Consider the following 27,070-nt stretch of genomic DNA (forward strand, 5'->3'; position numbering starts at 1 on the left):
CTTATACGAGGAGCTGTAAAGATATAATTGTTGAAGTAATTGGAAGTGCTATCATAAGACTCGGTGCTTTATTTTTTCCTAAAAAGATAGCTTTGGAAGAAAATTCTAATGTTTTTTGTTGTCGGTGTGACCAGATAACCTAAACGTAACAAGACTTGGGTTGAATGCCAAGATGTCTTTTTACAGTCATCCTTAAAGCTAATTTTAAAAATTGTAGACGGTGCCTAATGAACAAGCTTATTACCTATGTATATGGTAATATATTCAAACAAAGGTACTAATTCACATGTAGACGAAACACATAAAATTGACACTTTTATCTAATTTGGATGGTTATTAGTAAGTACCACCACAAATTGTTATATATCAGTTATGATTGTAGTTTTGTCGTTTTGTGTAGTAAAGCGATAAACTGGTTCTTAACCTAGTTAGTCAACGGAGATGGCAGATTAGATCTCACAGCCGCAGTTCATTATGTATGACATAATCAACTAATCACCGTCGTCACGGTTCAGTGGACACTAATTTAGGTAATACCTATCTCAATTAGGATCTTGGAATCTCGGTGTTCACAGTCCGTCAAAGTTAACTGTGTGATTTGAAAGCAGCAGTGTGGAAGGGCCACTATTGTCAAAATATGAAATAGCGGGATCATCCATTAATTACGTCACACGAATTTCCAGGTTTCCAGTTTCCAGGTCCAGACCCCTCCCCCCCTCCTTGTCACACTTGGTCACATTTTGCAAATCCCTCCCCACCTGGTGTGACGTCATGTTTTAGGCAATTTTGTTTTCAACCAAATCGGCCATACTAACTCGGCCTTATTTTTTAAATAAAACAATATTTTTGGTAAAAGAAATATTAGTAATTTTATAACACAAAACCAATTAGGAATGAAAATTACCTACTTCCAAAACCTCATTATTTAAATGTAGAGCGAATAAAAAATATAAATTAATTTTCGCTTACTGATGAATAGTGATGAAGTTAAAATGACGTCACAATGTTTGCGACTCCCCTCGCCCCCATGTCACAACATGTCACATTTTCTTGACCCCCTCCCAACCCCTAAACGTGTGACGTAATTAATAGATGACCCCTACGAGTTTATTATATAATAGACGTTATTAAAACTTAATTGTTTAAACAGTACATTTTCCGTCTGTAGCGACACTTGTGACATCTGGTATCAAGTAGCGGTACTGATAATTCCACTACTTGACGCTAGATGTCTACTACGAATTAACTCGCATTTTGGCACGATACCGGTGTATGGAGTTACCATTCTATGCTTGCTATTTCTCTATGCTTGCCTATACTTAGGTCCGCTGAACTGTTCATGCCCCTACAATTTGGTCGCCAGACTCTCTGGGATTTAATTAGGGATATAACTGAGTTTCAATGGTACGGAGTCAAAGTTGGCGCTGACCGCAAACAGCATAGGTGCTATCAAAGACCGGTGGTTATTCAATTGACCTAGTGCTGTACCGGAGGCTCAGGGAAAACCAGTTTACTCGTAATAATGGTTTTAACCGAGTGTTGCGTGTCGTGCCGTGGACAATAAACATTAAACATTAACGGGTAGCTGCAATTTCTTTGTCTACCCCGAACATTTTTATAAACTAATTTCGGGTAGTTTCGTGGTGTTTTATTAATATCTCCGTTGACATTTGTTGGGACGTCAGTCTTTCCGTGACCACAGCTGGTGCAACTCAGCTGAAACGTCGGAAGTAAAGGTAAAAACAATCAAATTATGTCGCGGTAGACCCGTTTGTGTAATTAAATATATGGTTTTAACCTGATTTTACCTGAGCCGACAAAATCGAATGACGTTATCTTTATCGTCATTAGACACATTATATTATTATTATGCATAGTTGTTATGGCATTTCAGGTCACGTTACAGTGGACTTTAAGAAACCCGACAAGTGCGAGTCGGACTAGAGGGTTCCGTACTTTTTAGTATTTGTTGTTTTAGCGGCAACAGAAATACATCATCTGTAAAAATTTCAACTGTCTATGTCTAACTATCACGGTTCATGAGATATAACTTGGTGACAGACAGACAGACGGACAGACAGATGAACAGACGGACATACAGACAGATAGACAGTGGAGTCTTAGTAATAGGGTTCCGTTTTTACCGTTTGGGTACGGAACCATAAAAACTAGGCACACATCTATTTACCTCGTAAATACCTCTGTTGATACACAAAATATGAATCCTTCAAGGTTCCCAACAGTTCTCGAATTATGCGCGATTATTACGTAGTTTTACTGCGGCCCACTGCCCCTTTCATACATAATTCATACATTCAAATCAGAGGAACTGTTTGTAAACAAAAATGCTAGGTTTATTAGGGTTATTACCTCCGTTAAATTTTTAAGCAAGTTTACCCAGAGGAAGACCGAGACGTGCCTACCGGGTGTGGCCTGTAACACGAGCAAATAATTAAAACATAGATTGTACACCTCAAAATTTTTAAAACTTGTTGAACAAAAGTATCACCGGACACCGGACACAAAATTCGCAATCCATTGCGTCTTTGAATAAACTTTAAAGTGTATTAAAAATCAAACCCAAAGGTTTTTTTAAAAGTCGCTGAACAAACGTTGGTCAGTATGAGAAGTACAGCCTACAGTTAAATTTTTTGCACATATTACAGGCCACACCCGGTATATTGACCAGGCCAAAGAGAAAATTAACGTAGTGACCTATCAGGAGCTCAAAACAGTGGCAGAGCAAAGAACGGAGTGGCGATTACTCCACCAACAAGAGCTAGGCTCTTAAGAACAATGATGATGACCTAAGTACCTATTTAATATTCGTGATAAAGCTCGTGGAAATTTCATCGCTGCACACTTAGTAGCTAGCGACTAGAGCAAATGACAGCGAAAAGTTAGGTTAGGTTAGATTACAAAATGAAAATTCTACTCATACATAGTTCCTAATTATAGATGGCGCTATTAGTTTCTGGGAGAAAACCCTGCGGAAGTCCCTTGGAACTGACAGTAGCTAACTACTTGTAAGTAGGTAATAATTGACATATTTAATTAATTGTCTTTTGCAATTCCAAAGGTCAAAAATATAGGTACACGTGATTTAAATTTCGTTGAGTTGTTTTATACATAAATATGGCATGTAGTTTATTAGAATCATCTCAAAATATATTTTTACATGATAACCTAAAAAGGAGTGTAATATCAATAAAATGGTAGTATTTTTATTTCGCTTTCAAATATAGTATTTTCAGGTGAGATCGTCTGTAAGATATATTGCTTGACTAAAAATTTAGTAAACGAAGAACGAGGTACATAGCTCGTACTTAAAATCCACAAATAACAAATCTTGTGCTATAACAAACCCTATATCAATAACGCAAGATTAAAATTCGCATGACTCTCTGCTGACTTAAAGCACTTAAGCACACACAAGTTTTCAAACCAATTTAGATTTTACGCAGTTAGCATAAAGTCGAAATCTAACTTTTGATATTTACTGCCTTACGTTCTAAATGGTCCTAAACGAATACATAGGAATTGGGCAGTGGCCACTATCTGATACTGACGGAAATGGGGGAAATTGAAACTCAGCAGACAGCTGATACTGTTCGAGACGAGAAATCACGTGATAGATTTAGTTAGTATACCTACTTAGTGCTATCACACCGCGTAATTGAAATATTAAATTAGGTAATACCAATCCTCTTTAATTCAATTCTTCATTTTAATCACGATCAATCAATCATTCATTCATATTTTATATTGTTGCTACCACAGAACATATTAAAGAGGTTTCCTTATTCTTATTTCTGTGGTTGCTACGGTGTCGCATTGGTACAGCCTGTAATGATAATTGTGTGTGTGGAAATAAATAAATTAAAAATTTAGTATAGGAGGTAATATACGTATTATGGTTCGAATCCTGACTCGTACTAATTCGGTTCTTAGAATTTAAGTACGTAACAATTGCTTATTTTTTGGCTTAAGTTATCTGAAACACAACGCCAGAAAACTTTCACACACGTAAAATATTTTAGACTGTGTGTGAACTCCTATTTTTATTTTAGTATTCACCTAGCGGGGTAACTATAGCTGGCTCAAACCGACTTCAATGGGGATTATAGGCGGACGATGATGTTAATAGTACTTACAACATAATATTATCTAACTGAAATGCACTTAAATAATTAATAACCGTTAACTACCGTTTAAGTTATCATACAACGATCGTATTGTTTTAACAAGCCCATACTTACGCAAAAATTACATCACCCGATCTCATAAGCTAAAAGGCCCCACTTATTTAACAAACTATTTAAACCAATTTAAACTTTGCGACCGCAATATAAAGTCTATTTTCCATCGAATTAGTTTGCAAAAGCCGTCACACTATGCAATTAATCACTCTTGGTACGTGTTTACATTAAGTTTGAGGTTTTAACAATGTATAATGAATTTATGGTGCTTGATGAATGGGACAAACTTCCAAGCGTAGTGTTAAAGACGTTGTAAAACAATTAGGAAGTTATTTATTACAGTAAAAAAGGCAACTTAACCTTTTAGATGGCGAAGAGCTTTTTAAACGGGTAATTTTAAGCATACATAAGTACAAGTAGGTAGGTATTAGAAATTATATGTAGATAAAACACCTAAGTACCAGCCGGCCTAGCCAAGGTTACAATCGCTATTGCTTTGACAACGAAAAGCTTTACGTCTCTCTATCACTCTTCCATATTAGTGCGACAGTGACAGTTGCGTTTCGATCGCTATGGTCTCAAGTAACTTTTAAATGAAATGTAATGAAAGGTGCTCTGGAAGAGATCGCTTTTTAGCAATAAGACCGCCTATTGTTTGCCTCTACTTCGGTTTCTGTTTTCTTTCTGTATTGTTTTTTTATTAAGTGTGCAATAAAGAGTATTTGTATTGTATTGTTCTAAATAGGCACGTTAATATACCTACCTGAACCTGGCGTTATTATTAATCTTACCTACCTTCGAATATCCCTACTTTATCATGGTAAAAGAATTCTACCCTTGTCTTAAAATGCGAACAGTTTCATCAACCGAACTGAATCCCCGAACGCAAAATAAACTTCCACAGCAATGAAACTGTGAATATTCCGCCGGAGATAAAAGTTTTATTTCCAAATTCTATATCTGGTATTGATCAGCCGAGTGAAATTGAGATGGTTTTGAGGTTATTCAAGTACACGCAGCGCGGCGGTCTCCATCGCTTAGGTAAGCGATTTGGTTGATTTGAAAGTGAAATAACATAAATTCTGTCGTACGTAAATGTAACAGTCTTGGTAAAAATTAATAAAGGGTGCCACTGAGTGTAAGCAAGCAACATTACCTATATATTTCGTGCATTTATGACGATGAAGGCAAACAGCAAATAATCATTTTATCCATTCTGTGATTCTCAAGTGCATCCTGTAGTTTTGATGTTTTGGAAAACATGAGAATGCAAAAAGATTGGTATTCGATGTTTTTTTAAAACTCCACATTTAATACATTTTTCACGCTATACCGAAATACACCAACAACTAAATATATCACAAATTGGACCGAAAAGAAAAAAAAAAATCCGTCTTGTTTACGCTCAATGTTAAGCACATTATCAAGTACCTATTTAGTTTTTACATTTTTCGCTAGCCGCTTTATGTAAATTTACAATATAAAATCGACTTCAAAAGTTACAACCTCTTTTCAATTTTATTACCATACTAATATTTAACGTTCCCCAATTCAATCAAACTATTAGCAAGTCCGAAAACAAAATCCATTATAACTTTCTCACGGTGTAGACAGCGCCATCCATGTTTTGTTTCCCGAACTAATAGGTCCTGCGGTTGTAACCCATCTGCTGCAAGATGGAGCGAGCAAGCTTGTTTATGGAGTTAAGGGAAGTTAAAGCCTGACAACAGTTTATTTAACCCTGAGATAGTGTCGCTTCAAACAGCTTACGTATGGCAATAATGTGCGTACGTCATGTATAGTTGGTGTAGTGGGCATTGGCTTCATGTTGATACTCGTATAATGTCAGAAACATTGCTTACAGAGAATTCGGTTCTTTCAATTTGCCTATTCGTCAAAATCTGATTCTAAATATTCAATATTTATATATGCTTCGTGTTCTGACTCTGACGAAGTCTGATTTTCATCAGATGTTGTGTCGCTCTCAGGACCACTAACCTCGATTATAAAACGTTCAGTCTCCAATTCGATTATAGGACCTTTATTCCTATAATCGTCTTCAATTTTTTAAACATGGTCACAGCAATTGCTCCAATTTTCTTGAGTTAATTCCTATACGATACGATAACCAGTTCAATACAACCACACTATAAAACGTCAATACCGGTCATGTCAACAACCAACTTTAAAACATTGTTTATTGGAATGCTATGTAATCCTTCGTCTTTTTGAAGCTGTAAGTATTTGATTGCATTCACTACAATTTTTTTCGCATCGTTGGAATATTTTTTTGGCATTTTTGTAATAAAACCGTTTATATTTGAATATAGTCGTAGATATTTTCTATTTGTTTACATCGGTGACATTCAATGACATCCAACGTTCGTTGTCAAAGCGTACTTGTTGCCAGTAAAAGAAATTAGTACCATTGAAAATCCGCAAAATGGCGAGGGTCAAATAAACTGTTGTCAGGCTTTACTTCAGTTTTCCCTAGGTACCTATCCAAGTTCATTTTAACTTTTGTAACAATAAATGTGTTTATCATTGTCTTTATTATCGTAAATTATTATAATACAAAGCATTCATTATGCCACTTTCGTAATCGTATTCCACAATCATAATGATGATGATGCTAAATACCTAACCTAAGACGAAAAATAAATAAAGAAAATAAAAATGATGCTAAAAATTTTATAAAACTCGAAAGTAAATTATTAAGCAATACAATCCAATACCATCAACCTGTGTACCACCTCTAGGTTGTGAATATTAATATTGACACAGTCATTTTAAATGGGTTTAATAAATCATAACAACAATAAATGTTTACCGAACAAAATATCAAGTCTCATTCGCAATTACTCAAATTAAAACATAAATAGACTGACAACATAAATATTTACACGGGACCGCTCGGGTCAAACCTTTCAGGGCCTTTTAGACCTTTGCCGAGGTCCCGGTTCCTCTGTGGAAGAACAAAGTAAATCACATTTTTACAAAAATGAGATGACTACAGATTTTGAAACATTTTTATTTCGATTACAAAAAAAAAAGAAAATATTTAGGGTAAAGTGTCATTCTATGGAACTTGCTAAGTACAGTCAAGGAATTTAAATTCCGACCCATTTCGTACTTTGTCACAGTGACAACCGTATGAGGTCTCTAGCGGCTTTCATATTGATTGTCACTGTGACAAAGTACGAAATGGGTCGGAATTTAAATTCCTTGACTGTATGTAAACAAACCGTCATATTGAAATTGTCTCTGAATGATGAATTTTCTATTGACATTTGTTTACATAGTTAGCAAGTTCTATAGAATGACACTTTAACTACCTATATTCTATACTCTAGTAGGTATTCGTCGCGAAAAACAAAGTTAATGGCTACTTTTCCTTCATTATCATTAGAAAATCTTTACCAAAACAAAGTATAATAAACGCACAAACCACAACGGGATAAAATATCCTAAAACCGAATCTTTGGAAAATTTACTCTGAAATACGCATACGAAAAGAATATTTCAAGTTCATAGCCATAGTAAGCCATATTAGTACTAAAACAAGGTCGATTTTAGTATATTTTTTTACTTGTCGGGTGACAAGCAAAAGTCACTAATTATACTTGTCACCCGACGATTTTATAAATTCATAAAAAGCTGACGCGAAATTGGCACTAAACTGTCAAATTCTCATATAAAATCCGCGTCAATTTTAGTGAATCGACTTAAACGTTCTCGATTTAATAAAAAGTATTTGTATTTGCCCTTTTGGGCACATACGTACATCTGTTTATTCGTTAGAAATATATTTTTTGTAAAGTAAAATTAAAAAAACAAAACCTTCATTTTGCCCTCCTGAAATTTCGGAAAAAACTGTTTTCCTGGTTCTGCTATGGGGCAGCCGAGCACTCGAGGACAATTTAATAAGCTTTCATGTAAACAGGTTCTTACCCGCCGTAAAGGGCTGCTGATGATGATAATGATAAAGTAGAATGTTATGTTTTACAGGTTTAAACAAATTTGGACATTTTTACCTGGCTGGCAAGAGCGTTTTATTGGCAAAAACATGCAGATTGCTTAGTAAGTAGTTACCGTGTCGCATAGAAGATTGCAAGTCTAAAGGTATTATGGATCATGAGCGCTAGATACCAAACATCTAGAAACCTGCACATTCCTTTTTAAGCGTTAACCGTTATGTTTTCGACGTGTATCAACCTGTACCATCTATGTCAATATCAAAGAATATAATACAGGAGAAGAACGATAACTCCATACAAAAAAAATGTCCCCAAACGTTTATACGTTTATACTAGTAGCGCCTTCGTTGTGTACCAAACACTAAAGTTGACAACCGGTTTAGCCTGGAGGGTATTGGTATTATAGGTATATAGTAATTCTGTTGATAAACATAGTTATCTTCATATCACGAAATATATGAAAGATGCAAATAAACCCTTGTTTGTGGTATTATCAATTGATTTAAATAAAAGGCATGTTTATGTTTATAACATTATATTATTTATTAAAAAATGTTTTACATATAGAAATATACACTAAAAACTGGCAACTGGCAACTTAATAAAAAAATAGACATTAATAAAGCGCATTCACAAAGTTTTCAGTATTATACAAATAACATTAGGCATGCCTACCTATTACACTTTACATACAGATACACTACACTTTACACACGGCATTTTACACAGATTTCCAACTTGTATTCATACATTTCGTCACGGTTAATTTACGCTTTCCAGATGCGTTATGACTCGGTTCCTTCTGAACCCACTAAAGCTGTAAATTTCACTCTGGCTGCTTCAACAGCCGTTGCTCCGCATTTAGCACATTTTCTATGTGCATTGCTGTAATCCATGTAGGTTGCTGTAATATATTTTTTATTATGGTGGGTAGACGTACCTACCCTCCATATATTTTATGAACATTGATAAAAACAGTTGGTAGCAAATATTCATTATAAAACTTAATCGCGTGTAATTAAGTTTTAAGCATTATAAGTACCGTTTTATGATTAATAATGTATAAAATTCGTAATAATTTAAATCAGAGTTGAGAGCAATGTTGCTGTAGAATTTTTTTTTTTTATTACTCGCAACTTTTTCTCGGAAGCCAACGCACACATAGAAGCTTCAGGCGCACACATGCGCAATTATTTGGGGACATAACTTTCTTAGGAAGTGAACAGGCCTTGGTCAATATTCAGGCTAATTCGAACGTATACTAACATCTGAATGATATTTGAATCCGTAGGTATTGGTGCGTTAGTCGATAACGAAATAACATGATTCAAATATATCATTCAGTGTACGTTCGGATTGGCCTCACTCTTTATTCCCTTGAGCTTTTAAACAGTTTGATTAAATTTATGATTGAGGTGTAGCTCAATTCACCAATTAAAAATGGAAAATAGAAGAAGAGGTGTAGATGCTTCGTTATAACATAAAATGGCAGCACAGTAAAATAAAAAAATATGATATAAAATTAGCGCCCAAAATATTGTGGGTAGGGTAAGTACCACAGGTAACCACCAAATAAATATTTTCCATGTTTTTTATTAGCTGGCTTTTCTATGTTTCATTTATTCATAACCGAATGCATTAGTATGACACTTTTTATCATACATATAACAACATAGTTTTGAATAGTCTAGAATATATTTTTCACCACACCAGCTCGGAAAGGCTTACTTTGCACTTCAAAAACTGATAGCAAAGTTGCATTTTATTCACATGTGAGACAAAGTAATCAAATGCAAATTTTGAGTTAGTTTCTTATGTTTGCTGGTAGAAATGACTTTTAAATGATGATTTTGGATGATAAATATTTAATAACATTCATTTGGATTTGAGTTGGTTTGATTTTGTTTGATATTTTACATTTAATATTTGCTTCAGGTTGGTGTGGTGAAAAATTTTGTGTTTCACTCGGGGGCAAATTTTGTTTAACCCTCGTGCTTTGAAACCCTCGCAACGCTCAAGATTCCATTTTTCGAACCACTCGCTACGCTCGTGGTTCAATTTTGGAATCTTTCGCTGGCTCGGGTATCAATATTAGCACGAGCGGTTAAACAACAACTTTGCCCCCTTGTAAAACAAATAACTATTTAGTTTAATACCTATTATAAGAAAGGAAACTTACTACATTTATTACGGCAACGTCTAGTCGGTGTGTATTGTAAAATCCCAGTTCACGTCCACTGTATTTACAGTAAAGTTAATAAGCTGCAGTGTGGACTCGGCTCCACGTGACATGGACGCCTGTGGCGCCGAGATTAGCTAAGTCCGACAGCAAAAATACTCTTGAAATTGCTTTAAACTTGGCATTTTGCATATAAGTATAGAGGTACAATAATATAGAGAGGACATGGGGGAGGGGCCAAATGACCGAACGAGATGCACTTATGGAACTTTCAGTAGGAGTAGCAGAGAAAGCGGTATTAAATATTGCTTGTCCTTGTCAGAGTCTCACTTTTTGTTTGTTCCCCACCAAAAATTTAATATGGTTTATGGTGGGCAACAAATAACCCGACCGAATTACGTAGATTGTTTTTGGTATATTGTCAGGAATGTTAAAACGTGTTTTTAATATTGTCGCTTTGCGTATGTTTTGTCCCTTACGGAGGCACGCATATAACACTTCTATAGGATGCTACTTCTATGGCATTTTGTCTTTCAATTCATTCATACTTGCAAATCTGATATTCTTCTTCTTCTCAGTCGTGTGCTTTTGTCAGAGTGGTCCTGGCTGATTTGGCTGGTCTTCATTCCCGGTAATGTTGGTAGACTTCAAACTTTCTCTTGCGATGTCTCTCCATTTCTGACGGTTGATAGCGTTGCGAGTGCATTCGACTACGAATGAATTCGTCTTTATTTTTAAAAGGGCGGTCCATCCCGTAGGAGATTGTCCTCTGGATCTTTTCTCTTCGATCTGGCTCTATACTACCAGCATTTCCCATGATTTCACATTTCTGGATACATGGATAAATCTGATATTAATACGCGATAATAACGCCGTGACAACGTTGTATCATATCAAGGTAAAAACTTAATCAATTTTAAATTACATTCAGCCTCACATGGTCATTCTAGAACAGCTCGTTTCACTGTCCACTCTGACACCTGTAACTTTTAATTGGAATTAAGATCAGGTAAAAACACGTCGTGTGTAATTTGATTTTCCTGAAAATCCCACATCCTCAATTTTGAACGTTCTAAAAATGCGTTATTTTTATGCGTAAAACATCATAAAAGTATAATAGGTTCTTTCTAACGTAATTGGAAAAAACGTGCCCCATGTTTTCCACTCCGTTCCTTTAAATAGATACCGTTTTATGTAGGTAATTATAATCAAGTAAGTACCTAGGTGTAACGGATATAAAATGAAAATTCGAGAAATGTATGAAAGTTCCAGGACACATGTTTGTTCTAGTGACGCTTACGCTAATTCGTCATTTTTAGGGTTCCGTACCCAAAGGGTAAAACGGGACCCTATTACTAAGACTTCGCTGTCCGTCCGTCCGTCCGTCCGTCCGTCCGTCTGTCACCAGGCTGTATCTCACGAACCGTGATAGCTAGACAGTTGAAATTTTCACAGATGATGTATTTCTGTTGCCGCTATAACAACAAATACTAAAAACAGAAAAAAATAAAGATTTAAATGGGGCTCCCATACAACAAACGTGATTTTTGACCAAAGTTAAGCAACGTCGGGAGGGGTCAGTACTTGGATGGGTGACCGTTTTCTTTTTGCTTTTTTTTTGTTTTTTTTTTTGCATTATGGTACGGAACCCTTCGTGCGCGAGTCCGACTCGCACTTGCCCGGTTTTTTTGGTGGTCCGTCGACAATTGGTCGTTTGACACAATAGTAGCAAAATGTAGATTGTTTTCAATGAGCAAAAAATATCTACTTGTTTGATTTACTTTTGAGGAAAAACAATTTTGAGCAAGTAACCTTACGAACCTTACAATAAGTTCACTTATTTAATTGCCTTTATTACAACGTTATATTCTTGATACGTAACATGATATTCCAAATCAATAATCAAACCCAGCAACAACACAACATTTTTATAATACAATCATTACTCGAGTAAAGCTATTCCTAATTGCAATTACCACGGCTTCCCTCGTTTTTCTACCGATTACTCGTAATTTAATTCTACCGAATGAATATTGAACAGACTGTACTGAATTTTAATACCTAGTTCATTAAACCGTGGGTCGGTTAAGGGCTTAAGCAATTTATTGCTTTTAATTTTGTAGACAAATGGTAGCGCGGGATCTTTAGTAATTATTTTGAGGTTCTATTTAATTTAATTTCGTCCGGTTGGTAAGCTAGTTCTTAGTTAAATATTATGAATAATTAGGTTTAATAAAGGTAGTAAGTATTTGAAGGAGATAAACTATGTATGTATGTATGTATATGTATAATTTTATCATAACAGTTTTGAATAATTCACGGTTAGTTTCACTAGACTTGTATCGACCGGGATATGAACCGTGATTACTATTTTTATTATTTTCTAGCTCCCGATATTTAACTTTGACACCCAATTGCTATCACCAGTTACCCGTGAACAAGATGCATGTAATTGCGTCAAAATATCGGGAGCTCAAAAACAATACAAAAATGTAATCACGGTTCATATCCCGGTCGACATAAGTCTCGTGAAACTAACCGTGAATCATTCAAAACTGTTATGATAAAATTTAAAACTTTCGCGTTTTGAACACAGTTATATTAACGCACATTTATAGACGGGTCTAACGCGAAATTAAAGGTAGGTAATTGAAGAAATTTCGCGTTAGACCTGTCTATAAATGTAAGTTAATATGTTATGATAAACTATGTATTTATCACTCGCTATAGTCTGTATCTTTAAGTATTTAAATGAAAGTAAACAAACAATTTGTAAATTTTCGGGTAGTTATTACATTTGTTGGTTAACAGACCAATTACAAAACCGCCTGGATCAGTCACTGAACGACCTGCCTTCAACCTAAATTATTTGATCGTGTAATATTTTCATCTACCCTCAACTGGCTTAAGGAACTTTGAGGGTAGTTTTTGTTTACTTTTATATAAATACCTAAAGATACAGAGTTTAGGTGTAAGGTAAACGGCCCCAAGTTCGTGTTAGTACGTTATTTCGTTAGTTTTTTTTCTGGCGCAAATAATAAGGAATTCAAATATCTTTTATTCAAATTATACATATGAAAAAAATCTGTATTATTTAATCTCTTCAATAAAATAATAAACAATATTTTAGTGATTAAACTGAGAGTAATACGACGGTCGAAACTGTCAGACGGCCGCGAACAGCTGTGTTGTATGCGTGCACTTTTTTTAGGCGTAAGGTGCGCGCTCTTACTTGTTAAGCTTATAGGAAGGAAAAGCTAAACCCATTCGAATAAAAGTTATTGGGAGTGTTTCTGTGGGTTCCTTAGTAATTGATTTGATAAGAAAAAAGATAGAATATATGCATAGAAATAACTTAAAATTGCAATAAATCGACTCACGAAATAGCGGTCATTTTATTTTTCGTGTGTCTCCTATTTCGTGCCACTAACGAATCAAGGATTTTCTAGGTATATTTTGAGTGCTTGTTTTTAAATATAACAACGAAGATAATTAAAAAAATAAATTAGAAAACAATTAATGTATGTCATGAAGTTTCGTATGAGCGAAATTCGGTATATGTTTTTTTCACTAGAATTCTCATAAAACGAGTTTGAATGTGACCCGAGTTAAAAATTTTAAGGTATGTTCCACGTATATTCTCATATTAACTACTAGCACAATTTTATTTAATATTAAATTTATTTGGTTTATTTTTGTGTATGTTTATATTTAACGTATAAGATAGTAAATAATTTTTTTTTTAATTTTTTTTTTTTTAATTTTATAAAATTTTAATATTATATTTTTTTTATTTAAATAGTTTGGCTTTTAATCAAGTATTAAAGTACCCATATGGTTTACATAGTCTTAATTCAACCATTAAAGTCGACGAGTACAAAAAACTTTAAGCTAGCTCTCAATTTAACATTTTTTAAATATTATTTTTAATTTGACCTTACAATTATTCGTAAGTAGGTAAGACCGTTAAATATTTAAAATGATTATCAGCAAATTATCACCAATTACTCTAAGAAAACTTTATGCCGAAACAGGGGACACGAATTCACGAACTTAGGAGCTGACCTAAATTTGTATCACGAAATGGGAGCCAAATAAGAGGTTCACGAAAAAATTAATATAAAAAAAAGTTTCAACTAAAACCCCACAGTTTATACATTAAATTATTAACAAAGAACTAATATAACTTATTCAAAAGCTTTCAAGGTATTGATATGCTTAGTAATATTTAAAAAAAATATACAAACTCTCAACTGACTCTCAAGAGCCTTAACCTGCCGAAACAGGGGACCTTTACCTTATACGACCTTTAGAAGTATTTTTTTTAATTCAATGAATGCAAGCGTCCAATCTGCCTCTCGTGGCAAACGCGGCCTATTTCGCAACAATGTGACCGCCAACTCGTTTCCGCGCGACTAACGACGCGCCGCAGCTTTGTTCCACACTCGACCCCGAATACAGACTAATTATTTTCATTGTATCTGGATTAAAGGGGGCATAATTCGTTTATGGTTCATTTTAGGTTGCTTACTAAATTTTGAAAATCTGAAAACTATTACCGGATTTCAACTATCTCTTCGACCATACAAATCTCACACTTACAAGCAAATAGTTTTAATTTTTTAAACACGTCAAATAAACTAATTTAGAACTAGTTAGTTTAGGAAAGGTTCGTGATAGTTGTGGTTAGTTTAGGGATATTTTAACAAAGGAAATTTTAACGAGAGTAAGTAAATGCTATTACTATAATATAACGATTTAAGCTGATTTTGTATTTCTACATTATAGTTCGTTTTTTTTAGCATTAGAAAGAACTCCACAGAAGCAAGCGTGCAGTTCTTATCAGGCTCTTGAATTGTTAATAATTATTGAGTTGTCTAATGTAGCGTGGTCAATACATATAATTTACTTCAAATTATTACCGCTAAAAGTGCCGGATTTGGAACCACAAGCTTACTTCTGCGAAGTTCTTTCTAATGCTAAAAAAAACGGACTATAGTACATTATAACAACAGCTAATAACACATTTACTCGTACCATGTAAATCCGTTGATATAAGTTTCCAATTTATAGTATATAGGAGAGCTGTTACCAGCGCAAAGAGTATTAGGTATTAAGTTGTAGAAACCACACTTTACATATTTCTGATCAAGTGTCACCTAAGTATTAATTAAAACTGAATATCTGATCTCTGATGTCAACGAAGTTACATGGTAAAAAACTATTAAAGTAATTGAAAAACTGCTGAAAAATTCGTATACGAGTACATCGTAGCTCCCGCATCTGAGAACCTACCACCAATATCATATACCGGGTGTGGCCTGTAATATGAGCAAAAAAATTAACTGTAGGCTGTACTCCTCATACTGATCAACATTTGTTCAGCGACTTTTGAAAATAACTTGTACTTTGATTTTTAAAACACTTAAAGTTTATTCTAAGACGCAATGTATTGCGAATTTTGTTATGTTTAAGGCGTGACAAGCAACGTCAATCACAATTATATGGCGTGGCGATGGCGTCCATTGAAGATAATATTTATTTTGTATGAAAAATAGGGAGTCTAAATACTTCATAATTTTTAAAAGTTGTTGAACAAAAGTGTCACCGTTTGAGGAGTACAATCTATGTTTTAATTATTTGCTCATGTTACAGGCCACACCCGGTATTTAATCGTAAATCGTTGCGTATCTATTATCGCTGAATATTTAAAAGTGATAGAGAGGCAGATAGCGATGTTGGCGGAGGCCCTCTGGAGTTCTCATTTCCTCTGGTTGGTAAACGTTCGACTCGCAGGAGCTCGGCAAGCAATAAGGACACATAATAAGACCCTCCGAGGCTGAAAGGTACATCTAACCTAAAGCAAAACCAATCCATCTCAATTCCGGAGGTAACCCATTCGTTTCATGATTAAATAAAGGCTTATGAATATCAAATGGACCGGAATTCTGGCTGTTATCTCTATCATTTATTGCAATTACTATTTGCTCACATCGAGACAAGCAAAAGTCACTAATTTTGCCAAATAAAATCGACCTTCTTTTAGAATTAATATGCAAGCAATAGTGAACATTGCTATGAAGTTGTGGTGGTACTTAGTGACTTTTGCTTGTCACCCGACGGTAACCTACCTAAACAAAATGTACATTAGCTCACACACAACCTACAGAGAACATGTCAATTACTAAATTGTGCTATATATTAAATACATGCATTCGTTACGCACAACTAAAGCTGTTTCGTACATATTGGCTGGTCCAATTTCTATGAGAGTGTATTTTTTTTTGCGTTTTCGGGGTAGGTCCCATAGTAAAAGTTGCTCAGTATAATCCCAAAATCTCTGTGGCAACGGGAAGGCACTTATTTTTTGGCCACCGTTGTAGATAAATTAAACTATAATGTAGAACTATGGTGCTACTTACTAATGAATAATACAACAAAATTAAACTTTGTTGAGTAGACCTAACTTTATTATGATAATTCTCATTTGCATCTTTGTAATGACTTAATGATACAGGTGCTCCTATGACTCAAACACAGTCGTGCCAAAACTCTAAACCGCATCCAGACAATTTTCATTAAATTTAACTACACAAAGTCAGCTAATTAGGTAGTTGCTATTCGGCAAACGTTGCAATTAGGCTACTGAGCTAAGAATTTGCTTATTTAAATAAGAAAGACGTATGCGCCTACCCTTCCTTTGGAAACTTATGCTATTTTAAGATAACTCATTAGAATTCTGCTTCTAAAATGTCGTAAGCGGTGGGATCTTCCTATTAAGTACGTCATTTTATTCCAGAAAGTAGAATTGCATTATTATGGTAATGTAATTTGGTATAAATGCTAATTCTAAGCTTTTATTGGTGTTGTTGGTATAATCACAGTATTTGAAATACTGTTATCATCGCAGGAGCAATGAATTAGCTGATAATGCGTTTTCTGGTGGATTAAGAGGGGGTGTTCGGAAAATTGTAGGTTTTATATTGACTTTTTACACGTTTTAATCAAGAGACAAAACTCACGAAAACATGTATAATCTGCTAAGGTACCATGGTCTCGTAGAACCCAAGTTGAGTTATAGTGTTATTTTTTGGGGTCACTTAACTTACACTTGTGGCTAAAATAGGCAAGTTTCCTGGAGGACTAGCCAATATGACAATTGTTGATAGAAAACGCCAAACAAAACTTAAATAATGTATATATGTATTTATACCGGGTGTGGCCTGTAATATGAGCAAAAAATTAAACTGTAGGCTGTACTCCTCATACTGACCAACATTTGTTCAGCGACTTTTAAAAATAACTTGTGGTTTGATTTTTAATACACTTTAAAGTTTATTCTAAGACGCAATGTATTGCGAATTTCGTTATGTTTAAATGCGTGACAAGCAACGTCAATCACAATGATATGGCGTGGCGATGGCATCCATTGAAGACAATATTTATTTTGTATGAAAAATACGGAATCTATTATACTTCATAATTTTTAAAAGTTGCTGAGCAAAAGTGTCACCGTTTGAGGAGTACAATCTATGTTTTAATTATTTGCTCGTGTTACAGGCCACACCCGGTATAAATAGTCACGTGACTTTTCATAGAATCTGTCGTTGCGATACTTTTTTACTTTTCGTTTGGCGTTTGTCGATGCAGGACTGTCATAATGGCTAGGACTCCTGGAGTATTTCTCAAGGGTACAAAAGTTGCAGTAAATCAAAAAGGCATAGATTTTATGACTAATATCGTCTGAGCGGTGTAGGGGCGCGTCGTAAACCCAAAAAAATGTGAAGGACTATAAAAACTGTTTATCGCCCAAGTGATAAGAGATAACTTTTATGCTGTGTTTTTATTTGACGCACAAATTCACCTACAAAAAGAAAATAAATCAATTTACTCGAGAAATAAAAATGTTTTTACAACCTTTTTATTGTTGAGGTTGTCGGTTTAAAAAATAAAGTTCTCACTTGCATATGAACGAGTAGGTACTATCTCAATGGTACATACCATTTCTATTGTATATAATGATAGGTATGTAGGTAACTTATGAAATAAAACTATTGAAACGGATTATATCGTGTATATAGAATGCATGCTTTACAGCGATCGTGGTTAACGGGTGACCGACCTTGAGGGGCTGTCCATAAATTACGTCATCGATTTTTGACGATTTTTGACCCCCCCCCCCTATAATCATCCAAAAATCATGCCTCAAATGACCCCATTTCCTCCTACTTTATGCTACCGTCATCCGATGTCCACCCCCCCCCCCTAATTTGAAATGACGTAATTTATGAATAGCCCCTAAGTCTAAACCGTAAAATTATTCAATATTTTTGTGTTGTTTTATCAGAAGCTTATTATTATTTGTTCCTGAGTCATGGTTGTTTTCTATGTATTTAAGTATTTGTATATTATATATATCGTTGTCCGAGTACCCACAACACAAGCCTTCTTGAGCTTACTGTGGGACTTAGTCAATCTGTGTAAGAATGTCCTATAATATTTATTTATTTATTTATCCTTTAAATTCGCCCAAATCTTGTATCTTGTAAGTCGTAATCGCCGTTCCCAAGTTTTGCGACATTACGATACAAACATACTAAGCGTTTTACGATTCGCTCTAGACTTCCCTTTGTTTGCTTCTTTTCTTCGCATTACGGAAATATTTGGAAGTGAAAAGTATTTTCAAAGATATACACTTCAGAACAATGAAAGTTAAGGTTATTTATTTTCAAGACAAACAAATATTAACTTATATTAGTTACTTCCACAAAGATAAAAGATTTTCTCTCTTGTTTTTAAACTATTTATCTCACATAGTGCTTTTCGTGTATTTTTTCCCATTCACCCTTCTATTCTAAACCCTAATCATCCAAATATGACTTCGGATAGTATCTTTTACCATCACTCCCTCAATATCTTTTACCATCATGTCTCGACACCTTGTTTTTAATACGCTTTTGGATCTATTGACTTTTTTGTCTGAAAGCATTGCGGCTGTATATCAAAAAATTAAGTCGTTTTTGGTTGGGAAAAAGCGCCGGGGAAACGACAGGTGGCCAGTAAGCCCGATGCATACTTAGGTAACTTTAAATTTGGAAAAGCTAAACTGGCGAGCGTGTATGAGGAATGTTATGAAAGTGAAGGAAGCGAAAGAGGTATATCAGGATCGTAGCAAGTAGAAATCCGTGGTCTCTGCCTATCTCTCCGGGAAATAGGCCTGATGGTTATATATGTATGTATGTAGCTGCTAGCTAAACTATCCTAGTGCCATGTCCACAAAGTTAGCCTTATAACGCGTCGTTAAACCAATTACGAATGTATGGAGTCGATACTGGATCAAACTGTAAGTACTTGGAAACTTGGCGGCGCAGCTTGGTCAATATTGCGCTGAGATGCGGGTCACAAAACATGGATTAATAACAGTAGGGTAGATTACAGATGTACCTATAGATGTAGGGACTGGGCCGTCTTAAACTATGCTGGGGCCCTTGGGCATATACGAACTATTATGGCAAAAGAACTGATTTGTTTTTGATACCAAAATTGTATAACGAAATTAACTACCTAAGGGAAGAAAATAAATGTAATAGGGCTAAATTTAAAACTGAGTTAAAAAATACGTTATTGGATAATATACCCTAACATTTAAACTGTACCTAAAATATACCTTTACCTGAATTTAGTTGTTAAGTTAAGTTTAGTATTTAGTGCATAGCATAATATGTATGTTTGTGAAGATGAGCGCGATCTCGCCAATTGCAGTTTGGCGAGGAATATAATGTTTATAAAAGTGTTGTGTACTTTATGATAAATAAATTAAAAAAAAAAAAAGAATTTGGGGCCCTTTCGGAAAGTCTTCTTCTTCTTCTGGTTATCCCGGCATTTCACCACGGCTCATGAGAGCCTGGGGTCCGCTTGACAACTAATCCATGATTTGACGTAGGCACTAGTTTTTACGGACTGCCATCTGACCTTCCAACCGAGAGGGTAAACTAGGCCTTATTGGGATTAGTCCGGTTTCCTCATGATGTTTTCCTTCGCCGAAAAGCGACTGGTAAATATAAAATGATATTTCGTACATAAGTTCCGAAAAACTCATTGGTACGAGCCGGGGTTTGAACCCGCGACCTCCAGATTGCAAGTCGCACGCTCTCACCGCTAGGCCACCAGTGCTTCAAAGTAAAAAAGCGAATTAAACTAACATTTTTCTACTATGATCTTCTATTTATAATGGGTAATCAAATATACTGTTATTGTCTGTCCTTCTATTGTTAATATCCATGGAGGAAAATGTAGACTTCATTTATATGAAAAGGCGTTTTTGCGCGATCGTCCACTTTCGTTTTTTCGTCTTAAATGTTAAACTTAACTGAAATACTTATACCGGGTGTGGCCTGAAATATGAGCAAAAAATTAAACTGTATGCTGTACTCCTCATACTGATTAACATTTCTTCAGCAGCTTTTAAAAATAAATTGTGGTTTGATTTTTAATACACTTTAAAGTTTATTCTAAGACGCAATGTATTGCGAATTTTGTTATGCTTAAGGCGTGACAAGCAACGTCAATCACAATGATATGGCGTGGTGATGGCGTCCATTGAAGGTAATATTTATTTTGTATGAAAAATAGGAAGTCTATATACTTCATATTTTTTAAAAGTTATTGAACAAAAAGGTCACAGTCTTTGAGGAGTACAATCTATGTTTTAATTATTTGCTCGTGTTACAGGCCACATCCGGTATAGTTTTGATGACTAGCTAAAACAGCGAAATCAGGGAACCCTTCATTATGTTAACTTTTTACTATTTCTTGCTATAAAGGAATTAAATACACATTCTTTAAATGTTTTACTGTCAACAATGACTGACAACCTATTTTGTCACGCCACGTATAAGTAGTAGTAGTAGTAGACTCTTTATTGTACAAAAAGACATTAAAAATAACATACAATTAGTAAGAAGTACAAAGGCGAACTTATAAGGGCCGTAGCAGCCAAATGTTAGAACCAGAGAACATCAATCTCTGTTTATTCACTTTTTAGTGCAGTTCTGATATTCCCAGTCAACGGATTGCAAAATTTATACCCTGCACCTAAAAAGAATCAACAAGCATTCAAATTCATTGAAATTTCAACCTTAATTGTCTTGAAATAAAACGCATTTTGGACGTAAAGGATTAATTACACAGTCTTTTGTCTCTGGTGAAAGGCTAACAAGGGAGCCAAAAGGTTCAGTATCAAAGCGAAGCTGCAATTGCAGTTTAATCCATCGGTTCTCATCGGCCATTAGACGGGTCTTAACCTACCAGAGCATGCCCGTAATTGCTTCAAATAAAGTTATTTTAATCACACCTACATAGACCAGAAACCACCAGAAAAAGATATACTAATAAAAACACATTTCTTGAAGTGTTGATTTAAAATTAAATAGTTATTTACGGTACAAGTGCGGAAAAGAGGAAATTCGAAACGAGTTGCGAATGCACATTTTGAGAGAGAAGCTCAAAAGAGGTATACCTTTTTAAGGAGAGTAGGCCGGGACCGAGGGCTTCCTGTTATTTTTTTTAGTCGAATGCTAATAATTATAATGTGTCTTTTGTGTGTAGTTATATAATATACATATGTGTTAGGTATTTCATGCCACCACAGAACATTCAAATGGGATGCAATTCATTAGAACGATGGTTAAATGTTTTTGCGGGTTGCAACAATAGTTGGTTCGAGTTTGTGTGGTACCGCCGCGGGCGTTGTCAAGGGTTGTCACCCGCAGCAAGTTTGTGCTCTTCAGCGGCCCGTATTTTGTAATTTCTTATTTTTCACTGTGTTGAGTACACATCCACATCCAAAGAAAAGAAACTTGATAAAGGAAATTAAAGGTGACAGTCCATTTCCAACGAGCTGCAATACTGTTCATTTTACTATGGAAATTGACAATAACAGCGACGCGTTCAGTACCAGTCGTGCAGCTGCGGTGAGAAATGGAATGTTACCATAAGGGTAACATCCCATTTCAACGACAGCTGCACTACTGTCAATTTTACTATGGAAATTGACAATGACAGCGACGCGTTCAGTACCGATAGTGCAGCTGCGGTTAGAAATGGAATGTTACCATAATAGTGTCAGCTCCGTCGTCATCGCCGCAGCAGTAACGTAGCAACGTTGCGCGGCTGCTGCCATCCCAATGTCACCTACTTATACTAATAATATGCACTCTGTGGTCGGTGTAGACCCTGGTTAGAGCTTTACTAGCGCAATGGCAGACCCGCGCTCAATCTAACGGTTCTATGGACTCGTACAATACTCGAATGGGCCTGTTACATTGCACGTGCCACATTCTGTGAGCACGTAGTTGGTGCACTGTATTCGTCATTGCTTGACAATTCAACGTTTACGTACAGTCAGCCAAGAAAGTCATTCAATATATCAATCAGATGATAGAGTCGAAAAGTGGTATACCACTTTCTTGGCTGACCGTACAATTCAAATTAAACAATGGCTTATAAAATTTTCTAAAGAAAATTCTGCCCTAAAGTATTTCAAAAAGGAGAGTACATAATTTTGTATAAATGGAAATATACAAATACAAATAAAAATGCGCATGTGATGGAGTTACAAGTGATCATATGCCACGATAACCGCTTCCAACACGTCTATTTGTTACAATTGAAACTAATCAAGAGATATTGAATAAACTCCTTGCTGAGGTTTACAATGATTACTAACCATGACTGTATGGGTACCTGTTTGCTACCGAAAAGTTATGATATTTAAAAAATACAGTACATAGGTACTTACATTTCGCGTCGTACCTATGCAAATTCTTATAATATGATGAATAGTTGGTTCTTTCAATTAGGTTTATTTACGCTTTATTTAAATTTTTGCGGCTTATTGCAAAATACTTGTTGCATGTAAAATTTAATGTCTCAGCCTTTAGTGACAACTATAATAAACTACCACAGCCCATGTCCCCCAATATTACAATTTCACCGGCCGTATCTCTCGATCCAGACGGTTAGCCCGGCCTCTCACTCTAATTAAGAGATGGAATCTATCCTCAATTTCCAATTACGCATAATAGGCTGTTCGCCATTGTGTGGGCTCGGTCCATTCCTTCACACCTAGACGTAACGCATTTTGTGATGGCTTATAGCTTGACATTCGCATTGTTGCGAGAAAACATTGGCATTTGCGAATTAAGATCTATGTTATTAGATATTTTAGTTATATCAATACAGTCACTTTAAGATAAATTCTGTCAGGACATAATCATAATCATTTATTTGCAAATAAACAGGGTTACAACAACGCAACACAACAACAACAAGATACACAACACAACAGCAAAACAGTCAACTACAACAGCAAGGGTACACAACAACAACAAGGATATGGGGTTTTAACAAGGGTATAAGGGGTAAAGGGGTTACTTAGACAAGAGTTGTTATTCGGATTATACAGCAAATTAAGAAGAAATTGGGTTGACCTACTCATACATACACATAATTGAAGATAGTGCACGACCGCTTTTCCAATGGAAAATCTCCATACAAACGTAGTCCCACTTTCCTTTCTGGATACTAAATTAACATCATGCATGGGCAATATTGTTACTTAATTTGATCCACACCGTATGCACTATCCTCTTAAGCCAAATAATAAATGTGTCGACAAAAGTTAATGTCTATTTTGTATCTCACTGCATACAATTTTATTGATAAAAACAAAATTATACAGCATCATATTTCACACAGAATACATTGAAACAAATCTCTTTCGAAGATCGAATAGAACAGTAAAATATAACGGTCATAAAATAAAACTTTCAGATGCGGTTTTATATCTTCGCTGCAGTGGAAATCTTGACAATGTTTTATTGTAACATTTTTGATACATTTTTATATTTTAAGTACTCTCAGAAAGAGTAAGTAGTACTAACCTAACAGTAATACATTTATGACCATAATGATAATGATCCCTATAAAAGTGTTTAAAAATATGAAACTAAAATTGTAAGTTTCAAAACAAATATTTAGTATAAACATTTCCATAACAAGGAATTGTTTTTCCGATATACTCGTATACGCTTGTAAATAAATACTGAGGAATAACAAGACAATTCCAAATGGAAAAACTATTCACGAATTCCGCACGAACGAGGGAATGGTTCAGAAAACTAAATATTCAATGCTCGAAGTCCGCGACTGCGAAAAGAAACAATAAAGCCGTGTTAAACTGAGACATGTATAAAACGGGACGAGTATTTGGTGTAGGGCAGAAGCGGTAAGCCGTTTATCATATAGGGGAGACCGAGATGAGTTATGACAGAGGAGAGTTGTGACATCGTCGATTTTTTGGAATCTATTAACTAAAAACTAGATCGCAATAGCGTGCGTTTGTTAGTTCAAGTTACGAGCTAACAAACGCATACTGTTAATAGATTCCAAAAAATCGACGATGTCACAACTCTCCTCTGTCACAACTTACCTCGGTCTCCCCTATGATAAATTATAACTGACCGAACGAGCATGAAACGCGAGTGAAGCATCCCTGTCCGAATGCTTTCGAGTGTTCGTCTCAACAGGCCGCATTGCTCAACTGATTCTGGTGAAATTTTGTGAACAGGAGCGATAAAAATATAGATTTTTAGTTGATTCGGTTTATGGAATCAAAATGGGAGTTTTCAAAGTTTCCAGCTCACAGAGCCACTAGTGAAATAAAACTTGTGCCAAAAGCAAAAAATATGATAAAAGGTATGTATGTATAAGCACGTGGCATCTCCATGCTTATTCAAGGGTGCGCTAATCCACTTGGACCATGAATAAAGGGGCCCACTGATTATCAGTCCGCCGGACGGTATCGGCCTGTCAGTTGTTCGGAATTGTCAAAATTTTGTTCTAACTGACAGGCCGATACCGTCCGGCGGACTGTTAATCAGTGGGTCCCTTAAGCAGTGATGTAATTAACAGTGAGTAGTGAATTCGCAAACATGAGGCCAAGATTACCAGCTGCGCGCTCATCTCAAAGATTAAGCGTTTATATCGCTTTCTCCTATGACTTGACCCATGACTAAGCAGCGATTTAATATAACAGTGAGTAGTGAACTCGCGGAATATGAGGCCGAGATTACCAGCTGCGCGCTCATCTCCAAGATTAAGCCTTTTTCATCATTAAATCTAGCTTGGATATAAATATTAAGCAACGAACAAGTTTATAGTTTTCCTTTTAATAGTTTTCTTTTTAATCCTTTCGTGCTGGCTATAAGACTAAATTTTAAACAGCCGATGTATTATGGATGGCTTTACCCACGTGATAAAATAACTGTCACTTTTTAACACCATGGGATAGAAAGTGACGGACACAGTTTTATCACGCTGTCACGTAGACAAGAACGACCATATTATTATTAAAAGTGTTATAAGAACGACCATCATATCCGTACAGGTTAAATTGAATAAATAAAAAAATATCAATTCAGCTTAATAGTTTCGGTAATAACATTAACTAAATATAACTGACGTGAAACTAAGAGCACATAACGCCTTTTAAAAAAGAATATGGTACAGTTTATAGGTACCTAACTATAGTTCGACCAAGAAAAGTCTGCAACGATTTTGATAGCCCACGCAGTGTAAGTGATATTTAAAACTTCTAGGAAATTATGACGTATATAGTATATTATTATATTACTTGCACCAAAGACATATGTAACTTCGTATAAGATGAATAAAGTCTAAGAAAAAAAGAAAAAAACGTGCCTCGGAAATCAAGAAAAAGTCACCGTTTCATATTTAACAATTTTAACACATAGATATCAGTGAATGAACATGGGTCAAAATGATAATAAAAATAATAAAATAATTTATCCATATAAAATATATTCATTTTTTTTTAAATTTTATACGTGTTTATTTTGAGTTATAGTCGGGTGTCGATAGATGGCAGTAAATTTACAGTGACTACAACATTTACTATGACAGGACCCCTCTATTAGTAAGTATTCTTTTTGCTTGCACTGAGTGTGGCTATCAAAATCGTTGCAGCCTTTTCTTGGTCTAACTTCATAAATATTTTTTACCAAACGCTACGTTTAACGGCGTACACTACGGAACCCTAAATACACCATGCTCTTATTTGCCATGCCATTAGTAAAGCTGGCACTTTCACACTACAATTTCTCCTTTGACTCAAAGCGCTATTGTGACTCAGTTCTAAACTAGAATAGAGGGTGTTCCTGGAAATACGGATTAAATGGAACAGGGACATCAAGGTATTCCCTGATCTAATCAACTCATCACTTACTATGGAACTGTCTTTGACGTTGGGTTATTAAATGCAAATATTGACAAAAACGACTTGTTATGGTTAAATGTTTACAAATATACAGAGCGTCCCAAGACTATGGGACATCAAGGGATAGTACCTTAAATATCGTAAATAGGATATTTTGCTGAAAGAAGACATTATTTTAATTTAAAAAACAATTTAAACAGCATTCATAGATTTTAAATAGTTGCATGGTTGAACCGGGAATCGAACCCGCTACGCGAGAAAAAATAATCACCCTGTAGTTTTATCATACCGATCGAAAGGATTCATCATAAGGATTATTTTTTGCTAAATAACATAGTGTCAGAAATAAAAGCAAGACCATGAGTTTTAACAATTTTAACATTTTTAATTCAAAATTAATCAATTGAATTTATCAAAT

Source organism: Cydia fagiglandana, chromosome 20 (assembly GCF_963556715.1).
Source record: "Cydia fagiglandana chromosome 20, ilCydFagi1.1, whole genome shotgun sequence".
Lineage (NCBI taxonomy): Eukaryota > Metazoa > Arthropoda > Insecta > Lepidoptera > Tortricidae > Cydia > Cydia fagiglandana.